Source organism: Periplaneta americana, chromosome 6, assembly GCF_040183065.1.
Source record: "Periplaneta americana isolate PAMFEO1 chromosome 6, P.americana_PAMFEO1_priV1, whole genome shotgun sequence".
In the NCBI taxonomy this organism is placed as follows: Eukaryota; Metazoa; Arthropoda; class Insecta; order Blattodea; family Blattidae; genus Periplaneta; species Periplaneta americana.
This window is the reverse complement of record NC_091122.1, coordinates 3,497,227-3,503,368: the sequence shown is the minus strand read 5'-3', so window position 1 is coordinate 3,503,368 and position 6,142 is coordinate 3,497,227.

Sequence of the window (6,142 nt, the reverse complement as noted above, 5' to 3'; positions counted from 1 at the left end):
ATTAAAAACGTATATTACTACGTATTTCTCATAAGAAAGTGTCTATATTTGGTTATGGAAAGGTTGCTTGGCAACGATGAGTAGACCAAGTCTTTCAGTATTTAAATTGTCGATTTCTAAGGTTAGAGTTTTAAGTTTTGATATAAAATGTAAATAAGTTTCTGAAATAGCCATATTCACGTAACATATTTATGTGATGGGCTGTGTTAATGTAGCAAATCATAATGCCATACAATATAGTACAACATATTATGTAAAAGCTGTTCACATTAACTAATGCTGAACAAATAGAACTCACTCGTCTTCAACCATCGAGTGTGAAGTAAATAACCCCTTCTCCTCTTTGCTTACATCAGAACCAAACTACTCTAAAGTGTACGTAAATACATACATAATATATTTCAACAATTACCTCATAATATCGGTTGCAGAACTCTTCACAATTCGGCACTCAATTCTAGCACTCTCCGAGTCTGCTACTTGAAATTCGAACTGCGCATGCGTGTTTTTCAACTCGTTTCATCACACGACTCTTGGCAGTAAGCGTTTGGGCTGTTATTTTATCTTACTTTTAATTTAATGCAGCGATTTTTCGGTTCTTATTTCCTTCTTAATTTCAGTGTAGTGAGTTTTCTGCAGTAGGTTTTCAGTTATTATTTGGCTAACAAGCTACCGTAAATACAACGAAGCCATTGTGTTACCAGGGATGAAAGGAAGCATCAGTATATTTAAGGGAAGATTTACCTGGAAGGACTAGGTGACAAACACGGGTAATCGCCTGCCAGCATAAGGGACTTCAGAGCTCGAATCATGAAGCTACTTTCACTCTATTATTATTATTATTATTATTATTATTATTATTATTATTATTATTATTATTATTATTATTATTATTATTATTATTTTCTTTCCTTATCCTGTATATATAGCTATATAACTTTGTTCTAGAGTATGCCATTAGGAAAGTCCAGGATAACAGAGAGGGTTTGGAATTGAACGGGTTACATCAGCTGCTTGTCTATGCGGATGATGTGAATATGTTAGGAGAAAATCCACAAACGATTAGGGAAAATACGGGAATTTTACTGGAAGCAAGTAAAGACATAGGTTTGGAAGTAAATCCCGAAAAGACAAAGTATATGATTATGTCTCGTGACGAGAATATTGTACGAAATGGAAATATAAAAATTGGAAATTTATCTTTTGAAGAGGTGGAGAAGTTCAAATACCTGGGAGCAACAGTAACAAATATAAATGACACTCGGGAGGAAATTAAACCAGAATAAATATGGGAAATGCGTGTTATTATTCGGTTGAGAAACTTTTGTCATCCAGTCTGCTGTCAAAAAATCCGAAGGTTAGAATTTATAAAACAGTTATATTACCGGTTGTTCTGTATGGTTGTGAAACTTGGACTCTCACTTTGAGAGAGGAACATAGGCTAAGGGTTTTTGAGAATAAGGTTCTTAGGAAAATATTTGGGGCTAAGAGGGATGAAGTTACAGGAGAATGGAGAAAGTTACACAACGCAGAACTGCACGCATTGTATTCTTCACCTGACATAATTAGGAACATTAAATCCAGACGTTTGAGATGGGCAGGGCATGTAGCACGTATGGGCGAATCCAGAAATGCGTATAGTGTGTTAGTTGGGAGGCCGGAGGGAAAAAGACCTTTACGGAGGCCGAGACGTAGATGGGAAGATAATATTAAAATGGATTTGAGGGAGGTGGGATATGATGATAGAGACTGGATTAATCTTGCTCAGGATAGGGACCAATGGCGGGCTTATGTGAGGGCGGCAATGAACCCCCGGGTTCCTTAAAAGCCAGTAAGTATTATTATTATTACTGTATTATTTAGTCAACTGTCCGGAGACAGGTTGAACCTCACAAGTGACACCAATAAGGCATCACTTATGAGGCGACTAAGGCAGGAGATAGTAGCATAGGGTGGTTTTTTTAACCATACACTAAAGCAGATATAAAAATTATATTTATTTTAAAAGAGAATTTAGCACAACTGATATCAGTACCTGAAAATTTAAATCCAATAACTAAATAATAACTTTAACAATTAAATTAACCCTTAATTTATTAATAAATAAATAATGAAACAGGTTCTTAACTCAAAAATAAATACAATATTAGATAATTAAGAACCTGTTAATTAATTTAAGTGAAGTTTCAAGAACTTACCAGCGTTTAAAGAAGTGGTAAAAATGGTTACTACCATTTGCATGTAGCCAAACTTGGACACGACGGATCCTATTTTCTCGGACCCGTTCAAGTCGAATGATGAACCTATTAATACGTACCGTTATTTCATACCCTTACGAAGTCTGACAACCCTACTGCAGTAACTATGGGACAGTATGCTGTTATTCAGACCTAATCCGTGTGTGTATTCTTTGATGAGGCGGCAATGCGCTGTTGCCAAACTAACACAGATTTTCAGTCTAATTTTATAATTAACCTTTCAGTTAATTACAAAACGCAATACAGGATTTTTTTATTTATTTTAATGTAGTCTATTGCACAGTTATTACTTCTATCTTGTATAGCGCCCTTGCGATGGCTGAGTGATCACACCTCCGGCCTGTCACACAGGTTCGAGTCCCGGTCATTGAAAAATCCATAGTGACACTTTTGGCGGACAAGGTCGCAGTTGGAGTTTTTCGCGGGGTTCTCCCGTTTTTCCTCATATTAGGCATCTACATTATTACGTCACCATTTCTCTATTTTGTCATCATTCCATTCCGATCACCGGCTGGCGACGCACGGAGGGGGCTGGCCTAGGGACGTGGGGGTTGCCTGCTCGATACCTGCGTAGGCAACGAACCTTAGTATAGTCAGCCGGTGTGGGTTTTGGAATGCTTGAGGGTTAGCGCAATAGATCGTGACAGATCGCAGTGCTGGGCCATAATGCCCCCTCCCGTAAGTGCCATTACATTCCATCTTGTATAAGTACACAATGGAAATGATTGTTGGATGAAAGCTTGCGTATGTGGAACATCAAAGAAAATCATGTTTGGTTGGAGGGAAGTTGCGTCCAGAAAAACAATTCATTATGAAAAACAAATGCACATTTTTTTAAATAAATTGTGGTATAACAATTCATTATGAAAAATAAACGCACATTTTTTCAATAAATTGTAGTGCAACAATGCATTACGAAAAACAAACGCACATTTTTTCAATAAATTGTAGTGTAACGATTCATTATGAAAAACAAACGCACATTTTTTCAATAAATTGTAGTGTAACTATTCATTATGAAAAATAAACGCACATTTTTTCAATAAATTGTAGTGTAACAATTCATTATGAAAAATAAACGCACATTTTTTCAATAAATTGTAGTGTAACAATTCATTATGAAAAATAAACGCACATTTTTTCAATAAATTGTAGTGTAACGATTCATTATGAAAAACAAATGCACATTTTTTTAAATAAATTGTGGTATAACAATTCATTATGAAAAATAAACGCACATTTTTTCAATAAATTGTAGTGCAACAATGCATTACGAAAAACAAACGCACATTTTTTCAATAAATTGTAGTGTAACGATTCATTATGAAAAACAAATGCACATTTTTTAAAATAAATTGTGGTATAACAATTCATTATGAAAAATAAACGCACATTTTTTCAATAAATTGTAGTGCAACAATGCATTACGAAAAACAAACGCACATTTTTTCAATAAATTGTAGTGTAACAATTCATTATGAAAAACAAATGCACATTTTTTTTAAATAAATTGTGGTATAACAATTCATTATGAAAAATAAACGCACATTTTTTCAATAAATTGTAGTGCAACAATGCATTACGAAAAACAAACGCACATTTTTTCAATAAATTGTAGTGTAACGATTCATTATGAAAAACAAACGCACATTTTTTCAATAAATTGTAGTGTAACAATTCATTATGAAAAATAAACGCACATTTTTTCAATAAATTGTAGTGTAACAATTCATTATGAAAAATAAACGCACATTTTTTCAATAAATTGTAGTGCAACAATTCATTATGAAAAATAAACGCACATTTTTTCAATAAATTGTAGTGTAACGATTCATTATGAAAAACAAACGCACATTTTTTCAATAAATTGTAGTGTAACAATTCATTATGAAAAATAAACACACGTTTTTTCAATAAATTGTGGTATAACAATTCATTATGAAAAATACACGCACGTTTTGTTCAATAAATTGTAGTGCAACAATGCATTATGAAAAACAAACGCGCGTTTTTTCAATAAATTGTAGTGTAACAATTCATTATGAAAAATAAACGCACGTTTTTTCAATAAATTGTAGTGTAACGATTCATTATGAAAAACAAACGCACATTTTTTCAATAAATTGTAGTGTAACAATTCATTATGAAAAATAAACGCACATTTTTTCAATAAATTGTAGTGTAACGATTCATTATGAAAAACAAATGCACATTTTTTTAAATAAATTGTGGTATAACAATTCATTATGAAAAATAAACGCACATTTTTCAATAAATTGTAGTGCAACAATGCATTACGAAAAACAAACGCACATTTTTTCAATAAATTGTAGTGTAACGATTCATTATGAAAAACAAATGCACATTTTTTTTAAATAAATTGTGGTATAACAATTCATTATGAAAAATAAACGCACATTTTTTCAATAAATTGTAGTGCAACAATGCATTACGAAAAACAAACGCACATTTTTTCAATAAATTGTAGTGTAACAATTCATTATGAAAAACAAATGCACATTTTTTTTAAATAAATTGTGGTATAACAATTCATTATGAAAAATAAACGCACATTTTTTCAATAAATTGTAGTGCAACAATGCATTACGAAAAACAAACGCACATTTTTTCAATAAATTGTAGTGTAACGATTCATTATGAAAAACAAACGCACATTTTTTCAATAAATTGTAGTGTAACAATTCATTATGAAAAATAAACGCACATTTTTTCAATAAATTGTAGTGTAACAATTCATTATGAAAAATAAACGCACATTTTTTCAATAAATTGTAGTGCAACAATTCATTATGAAAAATAAACGCACATTTTTTCAATAAATTGTAGTGTAACGATTCATTATGAAAAACAAACGCACATTTTTTCAATAAATTGTAGTGTAACAATTCATTATGAAAAATAAACACACGTTTTTTCAATAAATTGTGGTATAACAATTCATTATGAAAAATACACGCACGTTTTGTTCAATAAATTGTAGTGCAACAATGCATTATGAAAAACAAACGCGCGTTTTTTCAATAAATTGTAGTGTAACAATTCATTATGAAAAATAAACGCACGTTTTTTCAATAAATTGTAGTGTAACGATTCATTATGAAAAACAAACGCACATTTTTTCAATAAATTGTAGTGTAACAACTCATTATGAAAAATAAACGCACATTTTTTCAATAAATTGTAGTGTAACAATTCATTATGAAAAATAAACGCACATTTTTTCAATAAATTGTAGTGTAACAATTCATTATGAAAAATAAACGCACGTTTTTTCATTAAATTGTAGTGTAACGATTCATTATGAAAAACAAACGCACATTTTTTCAATAAATTGTAGTGTAACAATTCATTATGAAAAATAAACGCACATTTTTTCAATAAATTGTAGTGTAACAATTCATTATGAAAAATAAACGCACATTTTTTCAATAAATTGTAGTGTAACAATTCATTATGAAAAATAAACGCACGTTTTTTCAATAAATTGTAGTGTAACGATTCATTATGAAAAACAAACGCACATTTTTTCAATAAATTGTAGTGTAACAATTCATTATGAAAAATAAACGCACATTTTTTCAATAAATTGTAGTGTAACAATTCATTATGAAAAATAAACGCACATTTTTTCAATAAATTGTAGTGTAACAATTCATTATGAAAAATAAACGCACGTTTTTTCAATAAATTGTAGTGTAGGGTGGTGTATAGTTTTGGCATCAGATTGAATTAAATCTTCTGCATCATTGTGACTCCTTGGGTTGAGAAATGTCTTAGTTTTTCACTGGCTGCCTGAATTTTAAGGATAGATGATTACGTAATTGACGTCAAGATTGGCGCAATTTTTGCATCTTCATATCTAA